The 16517-nt window shown below is 52.6% G+C and overlaps 1 protein-coding gene across 5 annotated transcripts in view; it reads right to left on the reverse strand.

The window, feature by feature from the left end:
• Positions 1-16517, reverse strand: part of CASZ1 (castor zinc finger 1) — a 281496-nt gene that overhangs the window by 104705 nt on the left and 160274 nt on the right. The window lies entirely within an intron of this gene.

Consider the following 16517-nt stretch of genomic DNA (forward strand, 5'->3'; position numbering starts at 1 on the left):
GGGCTGGCTCCCACTGAACCCCTTTATCCACTCATCTGTGCATCTTCCTTCCTGGAGAATGCAGAGAGTGAGGAGGAAAGAGAAAAGGGACAGGGGAAAACAAGTCACAGCAAAACACATGAAAAGTAAATTGAATTATTTAAAACCATATGTTCCAAAAATGTGACAGAGCACAAAAGCCGTGCCGTGAGATTTCTGCAGGGGGTTATCCTGCACCGACAGGGTGGGAGGGGAGCTCCACAGCCAGCCAGACAGGGACTTCCCTCTCCCAGGGCCGGGAGGTGGCAGGGAGCACACTGTGGCTTCATGCACAATGGCACGGGTGCTTGGCCCGCTCTTGCAGCCTCTGTTTTGCAACCCTGCCAGAGCAGCCACTGCAACTGCCTGGGACGTGGCCGGGAAATGGAAACCAACCCGAGGCCACGCACAGTGCCATGCACCAGCCCTCAGCACAGCCGCCTCTGCCCCGCAGGGACCTGCTTCTGCCCCTTGGCGAGCAGAAGGGGCAGGGACTTGGCTCTGGGGCCCCGGTGCTGGGTGCGTGGGGCCGCCTCCTCCCATCACTCACACCACCGCTGCCTGCACGCTGCGCCAGAGAGAGATGCCTGGCGCTGGCTGGGACCCAGAGCGGGAGGGAGCCGGTGAGATATCCCAGATGGATGAACGGACGCAGAGCGCAGGGAGCCCCTTGGGTGAGGAAGGTGCATAAGCAGCCGGGTCCTTCCTTCCCCACTCAAATCCTGGTGCTAAGGAGGTTGAGGGCACGGCTGGAGTAACAGCTCCCCCACTCGAGGTCCTTCTCCCACCCTGGCACCCTCTGTCCTTATGGCTCTCTCATCCCTCTCCCACCTTTTCCTTCCCTTTGTTCTCCCTTTCTTCCTTGCTCTTTCCATGGCTGTCTCTGCCATTCTGTCCTGCTCTTTTCTCCCTCCCGTTCTCTCCCCCTTTCCCAGCTCTCTGTTGTAAGTCTCTTCGTGCTCCCAGCTTCACTCCCTCACCCTGTGCATGGTCAGTTCTTAGGTTTGAGTTTTTACTTGTTGTTCTGTTGTTTTTTTTTTCACTCCCCTTCTTTCGGCCGCAGCTTATCAATGATGCAAGAGGAATAACGCCAATTTACTTAGAATGTGTAATCCCCAAATCAGATTGGGGGATTGTATGAGGCAATATGACCTTGCATATGTCTCCATTAAAGCCAGCCAGGCCTCCTCTTGTATTCTGTGTTCCCAGTACATATTTAGACAGATAACGCTAATTGTACTTGACATGTCCTCTTAAAGATGGACTCTTCCCTCCCCCAGCTCTGCCTGCTTCCCTGCCTGACAATGCACCAGAGCAGAGCTCGCAGCGTGGCGCGGCATGGCATGGCACAGCATGGCATGGCACAGCACAGCGGGGTCTGGTGGCTGGCTAGGCATCCGGCACAGCCCACACACCCAGCTCCACTGTGTGAGCACCAGCCCGCGCCGCATCCTTCCCTGCGGGAAGCAGGCACAGCCAGCACGAACAGGGCAAGGAGCAGGGGGAGCGCCGCTGGGACATGGTTAATCTGGGATTACACACTGCTCCTGTGGCAATCATGGATTGTCCAGAAAATGAGCAATGTGTTGCCAAATCTAAAGCTATGGGTGTCACCTCACCCTGCCCCTCGCCCTGCTTACCCCACTGCCGCCCTTGCTCCTCCTGCTCCTCCCCACCTCGTCCCTGCATCACTGCTCTCCTCCATAGGGCTTCCCCTTTCACTTGCTCTATGTCAAGAGACCAGGGCTGGCTCCTTCCAGAGCCAGAGGGAGATGAACCTTTTGGAGACAGACCTCAGCCTCAACACAATGCCCCTCACTGTACAAAGTACAAAGCTCCAAAGCATTCAGATGAAGAGAGGAGATATGCTCAGCATGAGCATCTTCAAAGCCTCCCTCCTTTCCAAGGGTGGGCTTTCACCTCACACCTCTTGGGTCCCACATCTGGGCATGAAGCTCTTTGGATGTGGCTACCAGGCTGAGGATCCCAGCTCTGGCTTCTGGGGAGCACTGTGAAGAAATCACGGAATAATTTGGGTTGGGAGAGACCTTTAAGGGTCATCCAGTCCAGCCCCCCATGGACATCTTCCACGAGATGAGGCTGCTCAGAGCCCCGTCCAACCTTGAACACTTCCAGGGATGGAGCATTTACCACCTCTCTGGGAAACCTGTGCCAACGCCTCACCACCTGCACTGTAAAAAATGTCTTCCTTCTATCTCCCCTCTTTGAGTTTCAAACCATCACCCCTTGTCCTATCGCAACGGCCACTGCTAAAGAGTTTGCCCCCATCTTCCTTACAAGGCCCCTTTAGTCACAAAGGCTGCCTCTTCCCTGTGCCTGCTGTTCAGCCCTGCTCTAGAGCAGACAAGCAGGAGGCAGGAGGAGGAGGGAAGCTTATTCCATGGAAACCAATGGATCCAAACTCTTCGCCAAAGTGGACTCAGATTTCTTTTTTATTCCTTCCCCTTGACACAACATCCTAATTCGACTTTTTCAGTATCTTTCCTTCAACAACCTTTTTTCCTTCCTCCCCTTCCTACCCGGCAACTGCGCATTTATTAATTCATGAGGCACTAATTAGTTCTTTGTTTAATTTTGTGTTAAACAGACTGACCGGAATGATAACGACTTGCAGCGTTGCATTACGGTCCCCAACCGCCCCTGTTTTCTGACAACAAGGGAGCGCAGTGAGACTGGCGTGATGAACCCCAATTCCCACTCCAGTTGCACTTCATTAAGTCAAAATGTGACAAGAAGCTTAGAGAGCAACTTTCAGATCGGATCGCACATAACAATTGGGCAGGAAACTTTCCGAGGGGGAAGCGGGAGAGGCGCTGGCAGCGAAGGCTGGCACCGCACACAATTCCCGCTGTGCCTGCCTTAAAGGAGCCGGCTCGGGCTGCCGGCCGAGGCAGGATGAGGGCACGTGCTGGCAGCGAGGGGTGCCAGGGGAGGAAGAGGAGAGGAAGGGCTGCAAGCCAAGCCAAATGCATGGCAGGGCAAGAGGCATCACTGCCTTTCCGCTCCCCTTGGTTTCATTTGCCATGGTGGGTTGTGTTGGCAGCATGTGGGATGTGCAGTTGAAGACCCCAATGGGATAATACCTCAGGGAGTCACTCCAGGAACTCCAAGGGCATCTTTCAGCTCCATGCCTCAGTTTCCCTCCTGTAGCTCTATGGTGAATGAGCTGGTGACCCTCAGCTGCTATTCAACTGTAAGAACTACACAATCATAGAACAGTTTGGGTTGGAAGGGACCTTCGAAGGTCATCTAGTCCAACCCCCTGCAATGAACACGGACATCTTCAACCAGATCATGCTGCCCAGAACCATAACCCCTGAACTGCAAAGGAGAAGTCAAATATTGGCCCCCACATCTCTAAAATGAGACGTGAAGGGTCAGCTTTGACACCAAGGAGAGGAATGGCTTCTCTCACAAGGAAGGAGCTGTGCCTTCCTTTAGCTTTGCACAGCACCTGAGGTTCCAGTGGCACTACCAATTTCTGAAACTGTCCCGATCATCAAGTACCAGCAATAAACTTTGTAAGGCACAAAGCAAGTGAGCTGAGCCCTACGGGTGGGAATAGAGCCACCACATCGCTGCCCACCCTCAAGCTCTCTCCTGAGGCTCCAAGTACCTCTCCCATAGGAGTTACTGCACAGGGTTTGGGCACATGGTCACTGGCACAAAAAGGTCTGAGCATGAGTTATTCCTCAGCACTGGCCAACATGGGACTGAAACAGATGACACAGCCCAGGCTGAGCTGGACCTGTCCCAGTCTTGTTGGCACATGAAGGTGCACAGCGTACGGCCAACTCCTTGAGCCCCTTCTGGCTCAGTGAGTGCAGTGAAATGTGAACAGCCTATGAGAAAGGGAAAAGGGTCTTAAACCACCTCCTGAGAGGGGGGGTGGGTGTCAAAAGGAAAGGAGGACTTCCCAAGTGCACAGAACATGGAAGTTCAAAATGCATCTTCTGCTATTGCATGGACATCAGCTGTGAGAATAAGGCAAGATCACATCAAAGTGAAATGAGCTGTGAGGTCTCAATGCCTGCCTAGCAGGTATTTTTCCACACTTCCCCCCATCCCTCTCCTTAGGAAAAGAAGACTCATCTCCAACCTTGCTCTGTAGAGGCCCAAAGCTCAACTAAGGCACAAAACACTGGCAAAGCCACATGAAGGACTCTCTTGAGGGTCACATCAGGCCTGAGGAGTGACACTTTTGCTGTGCGGGTGTGCACTGCATGTCCTGAACAGGGACAGAGGAGTGAGCACTGCGACCAAAGCCTCTGAGCCTTGGGGCTGCTCCACAGCATCAGTCTGTATGGACATTACCAGTGCTCTCACCTGGGTGAGCTCTAAATGTACGAGTCTTTGGGAATGGGGCCAGGCTGCAGCAAGGTATCACAGCGCCGTGTTTGCCAGTGCACTCACAGCTGAACACCACACGGATCTGCTGGCAGACGTCTTTGTGCTGGCTTCCATCTTTCATGAGTCTGGAATGCAGCAGGGACCTCTGTGACTGACAAAAAGGCTGTTTCTCCATGACAGAAATCCCAGGAAGACACCAGATCTCTCTGATTTCAGTTCTACATGTGCTCTGGATCCCATAAAAAGGCATATGTAGACATTAACACCCAGCTGGAGGGTTGGACTGGTGTTCAAAAAGGGCAAAAGCATCCATTAACACTTAAAGCAAGGACAACTGAGAAGGCCCAAGATTGTTTGGGACAAGAAACACCACCTACTATCACCAGCCTGACAAATCTTCCTGGTTTTGCAGAAGGGCTGGAATATCCTGGCTGCTCTATAGATACAGTTGGGCCTTGTCATCTGCTGAGTAGATGTTTTAGAACAAAAGGCAGATACAAACCGCATCTCTTTGCTCTGTGAGCCCAACCTGGGCTCTGGACCCATGGACCCTGCCTGGGCACTGATGCCAACCAAGAGGAATGCAGCTCACCCCCTCTCTCAGGAGTGAAGGGATGGGGCAGTGGCACAGAAATGTCCCCAGACTGGCCCAAGCTTGTCCTGAGCAGGGGAAGAAGCTGGTGAGACAAGGAGAGGAACCAACACAACCAACAGGGCAGAGTGAGGGGCAGCTGAAGCACTTCCCAAGATTCCCAGGATAGAGTATACGTCACACCCAGCTACCACCTCCTGCTTGATCCCATGGGCAGAAGGAGAGGGAAGCTCCTGTTATCTCCTCTTTCCCACTTTCTTGGCTGCCATTACATGGCAATACCAGTAGCACAATCAAACCAACCACATCCACTCACTGTCAGGGCTGCCAGGGCCCTCAGCAAAGTTTTGTGCTGAAAATGAGGGTAAGAAGCATCCCAAATAGGTCATGGTCTGCCCCTTCTTCCCAAAGAAACATGTTCAAATGTCCTAGACTCCATCCCCAATCCTCCTTAACCAGGAAAACTCTCCTGCCAGGATTACAGGCCCGCTGCCCCCCTCCTCTTCCCCTCCATCTGGCTGGGAGCAGCCTGGGACCGAGTGCTCTTCCCAGCCCTGGGAAAACCCTGCAGTTTCTCTCTCATAAAAAAGAAAAATGGGAGCTATAAAAAAGGCAAAGAAAAGAAAAGCAAAGCACAGGGAAATCAGTGCGAAGGAAGAAAAGAGCAAAGCCCCCCTTCCCTTCCCACCCCATCCCCATTACCTGCCTTTTAGCACTGGGTAGAGCTGCCTGCTTATTGCTCCTGAGGACTCCCCCTCAGCACAGCATTCCCCAGGGAAATCCTGCCCTGCCTCTCACCCTTTCCCCCTCTGCTCAAACCTGTTGAGCATAGCCCAGTCCAGCTCAATAAAGGTGATGCAGAAAGGAGGAGGAAAATCAGTGCTGGGCTGTAGAAAGGGGACAGGAGCCACCCTGAAGCCCAGTGCCCATCACAAACCTCTGGAGTGCCGGAGCCTGGCACAGGACAGAGGGATGGAAGACAGCAGCCCTGCAGATCCCAATCCACTGCTGGTCCAAGCTTCCCTGATGGCATCCAGGACCAGGAAAGGCCCCATACCTCACCTCACAGCAGAACCATGGCACTGCCCAGTGCAGCAGGAGAGGTGCCAATGGAGGATCCCAAGGAGTTCACCTCCCAGCCCAACATGTGTAAAGCACAGCAGTCCCCAAACTTGGCATTCAGCAGCCCTGGGCTGGCTCCTGCTAATTTGCTGTCAGGCTGCCTAAGCAAACCAATTAAAACTAATCATTAATTATAAAAAAGAGAGAGAGCAAAAGACCCTGCACAAATGGAGAACTGGAAAGGGCATGGGGAAAAGGAGGACAGGAGGGAGCAGAGCATAAGAAGAGAAAAAGAAGAAGAGAAAGAAGAAAAGGGCTTTAAAACCCCCAGCACGGAGCCTTGGACGAAGGTTGCAGAAGGGCAAGTGGTCTCCTAGGGCAGGGTGTGGAGAGGCAGAGGTGAGGGGAGCAGGAGGGACCTGAGGGGAAAGCGACAGAGATGGCGAGGCACATGGAGAGACCACGTCCTGCTGTGGTAGGAGCCAGAACCATGGACATAGCCATGAGGCCAGCTCCGTGCTCCCCTCGCCATCCAGGCTCTACCATAGCCAGAGGGACCTGAGCTGCAGACCAGGCACTGCCGAGCTGCAGGGAGGAGGGCAGAGGAGGGTGCAGCGGGAGCAGAGCAAGCGCGGAGGATGCACAGCAGGGATGCGCACCAGGATGCGCACCTCCACATCAGGGCTCCCAGCTCTCCGGGAGCAAGTGCCTTGGATGGGGATGAAAACCGGGGCATTTATGCAAAGCTCCTGATTATGCGGGGCCCGGCCCGGCCCGGCCCTGCCGCTCCCGCTGGCTCCCCACGAGCTCCCCACAGAACCCCGGCAGCTGCCAGCGCCTCCCGTTTTGTTCCCCAGCCCCACACGCACGCACACGCTTCCCAACGCCCCTTCTGAAGAGCCCCAGGCCCACGTCGGGGCTGGCGGATGGCGGAGAGGTGGGAACAGTGCCATGGAAACGGGCCCTTTCCTCGGGAATCGTGCTGCTGCCCCCCCCCCCCCCTTTCCCTCCTCATCCCGGGTGCCCCCTTTGAGGAGCTGTCAGGACCCTGAGTGAGTGTCACACGACCCAAGGACCAGGCGTGACCAAGCCTATTTTCTGCCTCAAATTTGATTGATTAAAAAACTTTTTAGGAAAACCATGTTAAAAGACAAAAAAAAAAAAAAAAAGAAAAAGGAAAAAAAAAAGAAAAAAAAAGGAAAAGAAAAAAAAAGAAAGGAAAAAAAAAATTAAACAGAAAGGGACAAGGGGGTGGGGGGAAAGGGAAAAGCCTCTGTGCTGGGTTTCCCTGGCAATAGCACCAGGGGACAAGTGTCAGAGGCAGATAAACAGCATAACCAGGCCAAAAATAAAGGTCAAAGGAAGCATGAAACTTAACACAACAGTGATTAAGATAATGATGAAGCAGGGGACCCCAGAAAAAAAACTAAGTGTGACACACAGAAACTCACATAAACGCTCCAAGCGATGGCTCAAGAGAGCTGGTACGTGGGAAGAGCTGATGGAGCTTGCAAGGCACTGGGGGTACCTGGACAAGAGTGGAAATGGAGGAGAAACAGAAGGGGAGGATTTGGGGAGAGGGGTTCTCATCAGGGTCTGTAGCAACAGGACAAGGGGTGATGGGTTTTAACTGAAACAGGGGAAGTTCAGGTTAGATCTACAGAAGCTCTTCCCTGTGAGGGTGCTGAGGCGCTGGCCCAGGGTGCCCAGAGAAGCTGTGGCTGCCCCATCCCTGGCAGGGTTCAAGGCCAGGTTGGACACAGGGGCTTGGAGCAAGCTGCTCTAGTGGAAGGGGTCCCTGCCTGTGGCAGGGGTTGGAGCTGGATGAGCTTTAAGGTCCCTTCCAACCCAAACCAGTCTGGGATTCTGATTCCCCACAAGGCTGGTGGCTGGAGGTTGTGCCTGCCCAACACCAACAAGCCCCCAGGGCCAAGGGGGTCTGTCCTGCACCACAGAAGCTCCATCCCAGCCAAGCAGTGCTGGAGTTTGCAATCAAATTCCTCAACAGGGTTTCCCTGATGCCTGGAGGAGATCCCGATGGGTGTGCAACAGGGAGGCCCTGCGGACACCATGGACCTGTGCTGCTTTATGTTGGCTCGGGGTCTGGCTCTCTGCCTTTAAGCAACTGGTATAAAAAGCCTGGGAGATGCCAAGAGGGAAGGACGCTGGTCAGAGCTCCCTGCCCACCTCCTCCCTTTTGCCAAGGTTAATTCCTGCAGGGAAAAGCCCAGGAAGGCTGAAGGACTCAGAAAACAAGCCCAAGAATGCCATACCCTTTGGCATTTACCTGCATCTCCAAACCTCAGGGATGAGCTCACATTTTTGGAGCCCAGCTCATGGCTTTCAGTTGCCCAGGACTGGCTGTTGCTATTGCCAAGAGGCAGCAAAGGAATGACAAATTGTTCACCAGCTTCTTCCTCTGCGAGTCTGGGACTTTAAAACTTGTGCAATGGAAAGCACACAAACACAAAAGGCTTTCCACCTTTCCATTGGGAATAACTTTAATCCCCTGGGAAGCGCCCCTGCTCTGCCTTTCCTGGCACAACAGAGTCCTGATGCAGAGTTGCCTTTATAGGGATCCCAGGGGGACAGGGCAGCCAGGCCTGGACTTCACTGTCCCTTGCACTGTGCCTCCAGGGCCTCCACCACCTCCCTCCTTTCCTTATGCTTGCTTCAGATGAACACTGCTCAGAAAAGGATTCTTCTTTCTGCCAAGTATCTTGGGGAAAGCAATGTTTTAGTTCAAAATGTTCTCCCATGCAGTGTTCAGCATGAGGAAGAGCAAAGAGACCTCACAAAAAGGGTTGCAGAAGTGGTCCATAGACTTTACACACAGCCACAGGCACACGCTCTGAAGTTCACTTTGTCAGGAAGCTGGTTTCCATCAAACATGCTTCAATGCAACATTTCAAGCATCATATTCATGTGTCTTCTCCCTCCCCCATCATTTATATTCATGGTCTTTTGTGTAGAATGATTCCATTAAACCACCCCTGTTCCTCGCTAGAAGAGACTCAGCAGTGAGAGGAACTCCCCACAACTCGAGCTGGACCAGGCAGGGCTTTGTGTTCATGTTCACCAAAGATGTGCAGGCCAGCGGGGCTGGGACACCACCACCCCACACCTCTGGAAGAACAGCACATCTGGAGCGTCAGCTTGAGACCCAGACCCACTGCTCCCATCTCCAACTTGTGATTTCATCAACATCAGACCGACATCCGATCCCCTAAAAAGTGTGATTTGAAAAACAGGCTTTTTTGATCTCATTTTTGAGCCATTACAATGATTTGTTTCTTTCTTCTTCTCTCCTTGGTAATCAGAAGAGTGGGGAACGTGATTAAAACCTAAAAGAACCCAAACAAACAATGAAAGCTGAGATTCTCATTGGGTCTCCTGTGTCCAGAAACATGGATTTTAAGGGAAAACACCAAAAGGCCTTAGACACAGGGGCTGGAAATGTTCTGGTTTGGTTGATGCTGTTAGGAAACGCACAGGTCTAAGATAGGGAAGATACTTATGAACCTACTCTTAGGTTTTCTTGCTGTGATAGCCAAGATGTGCCCCCGCCTGGGGGCTAGTGCTCAGTCCTGGAATGGAATTAGCAAGCTGCTGCTGGGGCCACATGTGTGAAACGTGTCTTAAAGTTGCAATCCCCTCCATTTGAGTTTTTGCAAGGAAAACCCACCCCATCTCTCCAAGCAGACAGTGGAACCATGAGGAGCTCTGCAGAGCTGTCAGATTGCTACTCAGCAATTAGAAGATCACTTCCATCAAAATCTTTTTTGCATTTTCCAATGAAAATGATGCTCTACATTTCTAAAAGCCTTGTGAGGAAAAATCAGTTCCACTCTCTAACACACTTCAACTGATTTCTCTTGTTCAGAATGAAAACCCACCGAAGTCTGGCAACAAAACAGCATGGAAAAAGGAGCGCACCAGATAGGAAAAAGACATGGAGTAAAGCACAGATCCTCTGGCACATCTCCCCTCACCTCTCCTGCCAGCCTCAGCCCAGCAAAGGAGCAACTTCCTCTGGCTGATGCTCTGTGCTGGCAGCACCGTTTGGTCCCCAAAGCCGTGGCAAGCACCGGTTGGGATGGGCACATGCCACGGGCTTCCAGGCTACCAGGGAATGGCTGGGAGGGAACAGGCGCTGACACATGTGTCCCTGTTGCAGCACCAAATGATGGCACACACCTCGCGAACGCGTGCGGAGCACACAAAACTCCCTCACCATGGCCGAGGAACTGTCAGGAGAACACAAGCAAAAGCTGCTTCTTGACAGCGAGTCATTTATATTTTAGCTTCGTTCCATTATCCTAACGAATCCTTCATCAGCAGATGCAATATTAACAGCAGAAAATCAGCTCATTACATCCGGGGGGATTTCATCAAGTTGACAATCATATATGCAGCTACCCGAGCCTGGAGAGGACAGTGCTCTCGTTATTTAGTTATCTTGCATTCATCTTAGAGGCTTTTTCTTTCTTTTTTTTTGGGGTGGGGGTTGATGGTTAGGGGGGTGCTTCCCAAACAACTGCCAGACCCCAGGGCTTTTAGGATGCTGGTCCATAGAGGGATGCTCTCAGCTGGGAAATGCTCCAGCCCATCCACAGTAGGGGCAGCTGTAAAGGGAAAAAAACCCTTCACACATTCTGCAACCCCTGGAGCTCTGAAGGCATTTCTCAATGGAGTTCAGGCTCCAGGAGGGGGTTTGCATCCCATACAGCTCCTGCCTTGTGTTCAGGAACCTCTGGAGTGGCTGTGCTGGTTCTCCTGCTCCAGGCAGGGCTCCCCACAGTGCTCTGAAGGGTCTCTCTCTGCAGGAGTCCTTATCCAACTGCAGTGTCCCAGAGGGCCTGGGATTTGAGGTGAACTTCCCAAGCAAGTAACAGGAAAGGCAGTCCAGGTGGACTGAAGAGGAACAGAAGGGAGCAATGGTGAGAGTTAAAGGATGAATTCAGAAGATTACGGGGCTCTTTTCTCTCCTACCTTGTCTAGGGAGCATTAAACACTGCAGCTGAGGAAGCCAGAGCACACTGCCAGGACACCTTTAGATGATGCACCAGAACATGGCTGAAATCACCCGCAGCTCATCTTGTGCAACACCTAGGTGAAAACTTTGAGTCTTTGTTCTTCTTCCCACTGCATAGTCTTGCTTTAAAACTACAGGAACGGGCATGCACTTTTCAGGGTTATTTATATTTCTCACAGCCATTTCAGGGGTTGCAGGCTCAGAAGCCCTGCAGCAGAAGGGTTCCCTTTGCTACCCAAGGGTGCAGCCAGATGAGGGCTGACAGGAGCTCCTGGGCACTGCCCCACACACACCCCAAGCAACCCAAGGCATGCTCAGGGCTGCCAAAACACCAGCAACACTGCAAAGCACGTTCCTCAGTGCACAGCTTGGGTCTGGCTAATGCTGCCTGGAGAAGACCTCCCTGCTCTGCCTCCCCTACTAAGGGTCTTCCTCAACAACAGCAGCCAAAGAAGTCCTTGGCACCTCCACTCCCTGCAGCCTCAAGCCTCCTCACTGCCTACAAAGGAGCTTTTCTGCCCACCCTGAGACTCCCTGGAGGAAGAGGGATCTCCTGCTGTGTTCCCACTCGCACATGGTGGGTACCTTTGCCACCACGTCAAGCACAGCCTGGTGATTTCAGCATGAGAGCAAGAATCTGCCTTCCAGGACTTCCCCTCCATCAGGGGATGAAGCTGGAGAGACCAGTCTGGAACCGGACATGGAACACTCATGGCAGATACCCGCTTCTGGACAGGCCTCTCTGCTGCTCAGCCTCAACCGCCCATCATAGCTGAAGGAAGAAGTTGAGCTCACATCTCCTCCAGCTCAGAGGGGGCTGGGATGGGCATTTTACATTTTCCCAGCAGGGCTGGATTTCTGCACAGCAAGGAATATGTTCCCGGGATGTCAACTCCAATCTCTGCTGCGCTCTGACAGATTTAAGCTCCAGTTTGTCCGACAACATCCCAAAGTGTAAGAAACTGGGGGCAGACTCTCTAATCAGGCTGTAGGACAAAGGCCCGGCCTGACCCTGTCACTTCCACTTACTCTTGCTGCCTGTCTCGCTCCCCCCTGCCCACCCTGGGCTGCCCTCCCTCCCCTAACACAGCTGGGCTAATCCTGCTCCTCCCGCGTCCAGCAAATCCTCCCCAGAGGAAACCAATCCTGGGAATTTTTATTAGATTATCAGCCTGCCAGCTCAGTGCTGGCTGGACTAATCCTAATCAGGACTGATTTCTATTAGCCACTTTCAGGGAGGAGCTACATGCTTGTCCCAGCACCCCAGGCCCACGCTGGGGGAGCCCGAGGCATCTAAGCCCTTTCTATTCACATTTTCCTTGTAGAAAGGAACAAATTCAGTCCAGGATCACCAGCTGCAGCACACGCAAAGGTTGTGTGTGGGCTGCGTGCACAGAGCACACAGGAAAACCGTCCCCATCTCATCACTGAGCTGCGAGAGAAGCCAAAGGGGTCCAGGTTCCACAGCCCCTCCGGCTCCGGCTCCTGGCTGGTGTGGCCAGCAAGGACCAGTTAGTGCCACATGGCAAGATGCTTTGTGGCAGGGGACATGAGCCTGCTGGGTAGCAGGCTGAGCTGATGGGCTCATTTCAGACAAGAGGACAAGCAGCCGCAGCTTGAGTGACCAGGATGGAGTTGGCGGTGCCGGCTGAGTCAGCGAGGTCTCCATGCCCCATTACCCATGCCCAAAGCAATCTACTCTCACTTCCCTCCCCACTTTATTAAAGCAAACTTCCAGGTATTTCTCTCCTAATCCCACCCCTGGCCCTGGAACTGACCTGTCTGGAAATGTTCTGCTCCTGGGCTGAGGCTGGTGAAATTTTTGCTGCCGACTTCACCAGACTGGAGTCAAGCCACAAGGGCAGCTTGAGCAGGCAGTTCACAAGGAGGGTGCTGAGGAGAGAGGGCTGTGCTGTGTCCCCTGCCCTGTCCTCTTGTCCCATCCACCCGCTCTGTGCTGAAAGCACAACTATTAACAGCAGCCCCCAGGGGACTCCAACGCACTTCAGATGCGATGCAGCCGCTGTGCTGCCGCAGAGCAATCACACCAGGAGCACTCAGAACAGCCTCTGTACCCAAAAATGACTTGGGATCTTTGAAACCTCCCAGAGAAGAGGGGTCATGTAACCTAATTGCTGTTAAGCCTCTTCTAAACTCACTCTCTCACATGCTCAATTACACCATCTTCACGCTGCCTTCCGAAGGAGGATGAATCACCTGTAGGACTGAAGGCTGCATTTCCCAGGACCATGGCTCTCTCTCGGTGTCAAGTGAACAGGCCGCCCTCCCATACAGTAGCTACAATGACAGCAATGCACTAGACAGGACTTCAAGCAAGCCAAAAGATGCCCCAAGCTGAGACCAAGATTGTGGGTGCTTTCCATCCTTAGGAGAAGCTCCAAAATGAAAGCAGAGCCACAGCCCAGCCTAGAGTTCACTGCAGCCAGCTTTGCAGAGGAGAAGCACTAAGCCCCAACAAGGGAAACAGATCTAATGGAGCATCTCCATGCTGCATCAAGTCAGGACCTTGTTCTGTGCTCAGGGACATTACTGTATGTATCATGAGTAACTGTCCAGAAAGTCAGGCTGTAACTTAGGGCAGCTCAAGTCCTCTTTCTCCTTCTCCGCCAGGCTCACAGCCCCATTCTTACTCTGGTAGGTGGCAAGGTTTCCTAAGAGAGAGTTAACCAGATCCGGCTGGAATCAGAGGCTGCAGCAGGCTTCCTGATGTCAGGCAGAGAAATGGGGGACTTGGCCCAAACCCTCTAGAAACCACATCAAAAAGAGATGTGGGTGAGAGCCAAGAACAGATGATCCAACTGTGAAAGGGCTTTGTATGTGTATGTGTTTGTGTGTGTGCGTGCGTGCAAGCTGAGGAAAGGGGGAAATCAAAAGAAAGAGAGAAAGGAAAGAGGAGGAGCAAGAATGAACAGAAGGATGGAAAGAAAAGGTGTGGAGGCACGAGATCAGGAAGGGACCAGGGCTGTCACAGTGTGTGTGGCCTGCTTGCAGGCACGCGATCAACAACAAAACATGGTACCAATATATAATGGATGCCATGTGTTAATGATAAACATAGATCAGGAGGAATACTGGGCCTGCCTCCTGCTCCTCCTGCCTTGGATCTCAAAGCGCCACAGAAACATGGAGCCAGACATGATGCAGTAAGGGAGCATGACTCCTGTGACCTTGGTGGAGCTATGGCAATGTGCATCCTTTGTAACACCTTGCACACTCCTTACAACTAGGTACTTCCTACAACTAGTTCTTACAACTACCTGAAAGCAGGATGGAGTGAAGAGGTCTCTTCTCCCAAGTAACAAGTGATAGGACAAGAGGAAACGGCCTCAAGCTGTGCCAAAGGAGGTTCAGACTGGATATTCGGAACAATTCCTTCCCCAAAGGGTGCTCAGGCATTGGAACAGGCTGCCCAGGGCAGCGCTGGAGGCACCGTCCCTGCAAGTGTTCACACACCATGCAGATGAGGCCCTTAATGATATGATTTAGCGGCGGCCTTGGCAGTGCTGAGGAATGGTTGGACTGGATGAGCTTAAAGGGCTTTTCCAACCCAGCTGATTCTAGGACTCTTGCCCTTCTGCAAACCTGGGCGCTGCTCTGCTCCTGTGCATGCAGCACTTCACAGGGGCAAGGAGAAGGCAGCAGGTTTTCATGGGGGAGCTGGTGTCAGGAGGCTGGGAGGCTTGATTCCCAGTTCTGCGATTTGACCACCAAGGCAAGGTTTAGTTAAAAGCAGAGCAGCATTACACAGCATGAGCAGGATGGGGCTGCGCATCCAGCCTCCTCACTCAGCATCATTTTCCCTAAACCCATCAAGAGTGGACTGAAGGGAGGACTTCTCTGACTCGGTTTTGCTCTCAGTGCAGGGGATCCCCACAACAATCTAGATCAGAGCAGCACACTAGCACCTACCCCAGTCTGCTCCCCCTCTGAGGTATGCCCAAGGCATAGGAGTTAGCACTGGCAAGCATCCTCTCACAGCTCATGGGACACTGGGAGAACAGCAAGATCCAAGGATGGAAATGCCCCTTGGATGTCAACCTCTCCTCCTGCATCTGGATGAGCATCCAGGCTGGGACAGAGACTGGATGTGGGGGGTCATTCCAGTTGTGAGCTCCTTGCCAGTCCCACTGCAGAAGTCCCCTCCTCACTGTGCCTAATGACTCCACAAGACACTTCTCCTTCCCTACCTTGCTACTTGTGCCTCCCACTTGTACAATCCGAAAGGCAGACTCCAGATAAAGGAGATGGCAACCAAAGACCAGCCAAACCCAAACCTCTGGTTGAGACCCACAGCCTGAGGGATACAAAGAATTCTAAGGCCTTTATATCTGAAGACATGTACCATATGCCAGATGTCGTCCAAAAATGCTTGAGTACCACAGGCAGGAGTGAAAAGGACGATGAAACACGCAGCAAACTGGGGAAGATATGGGAGTATGTGAGAGATACAGCTAGGTGAGCAGTGGGGACACCAAAAGATGAAAGGGGATAAACCCACGTTGCTTCTGTCCTTTAGAAGAGTTCTGGTCTGAGCAAGGACACCAATCCACACCTGGCCTCACCATCCAGACTGCTGTAGTCAGGCAGCGAATGTGCCCTGCTCCACATCCCTGGAAGCTGGTCCATGCCCAAAAGCATCCAGGGAAAGTTTAAACTTTCCTTCCCCCAATGCCTTTTTTTTTTCCCTTTTTTTTTTTTTTCCCAATTTATCAGCAGATTGTGTGGAGCCGAGTGGCGCTCGCCTCACCCTGCTAAATAAAGCTTTGGTATTTCTGATAAAGCCATCAAATTCCTTATCACGCTGACACAAAGAGCATTTAAAGAGACACACACACTCTCCAGCACCCTCCACTTCCCAGTCCCAGGCGCCTCAGGGTAACCTTTTGGAGCTGAAATGAAAGGGGAGGGGGGGAGCAAGGGGACGTGGCTCTTTAGAGCCCACATTACAAGGGGATCCGGCCTCTTTAACCTTTAAAGAGGGAGGCTGGGTTCTGTCAGGCTGTCCTGAATACTGGGACAGATTCGATAGCTCTGTGTAAATAATGCAAGCCGAGATGTGGCATCAATAGAAATGCCCTGCAACAAGAAGAATATCGATAGCCGGAAAATCCTATGAGGAGGATGGCAAACCCAAGTGTCTGTAGGTGCTTTTAAACTAGGAGAAGGGGAGAAGAAGCAGAGGTCTTGGACTGTCGTGAAGACACAACTGGGGCTGCCACTGCCCCTCGGATGTGCTCTTCCTCACCCTGACAGGGTGGGAAGAGACCCAGCAGCCTTGACTTTGGCACTGCCTTTGCCCCCATCCCCGTGCAACGAGACCGCAGCCGCCGGGATCCCCAGCTTCCCTGCCCGCAAACACAGCCCGGAGACATTCCCTCTCCTCTCCGGCACAGCGCAGGCTGTTGTTTAACCTTCAAA

The sequence above is a fragment of the Pezoporus occidentalis genome, unplaced genomic scaffold (genome assembly GCF_034315485.1).
Source record: "Pezoporus occidentalis ecotype Australia unplaced genomic scaffold, CSIRO_AGI_Poc_V1 ctg119, whole genome shotgun sequence".
NCBI lineage: Eukaryota > Metazoa > Chordata > Aves > Psittaciformes > Psittacidae > Pezoporus > Pezoporus occidentalis.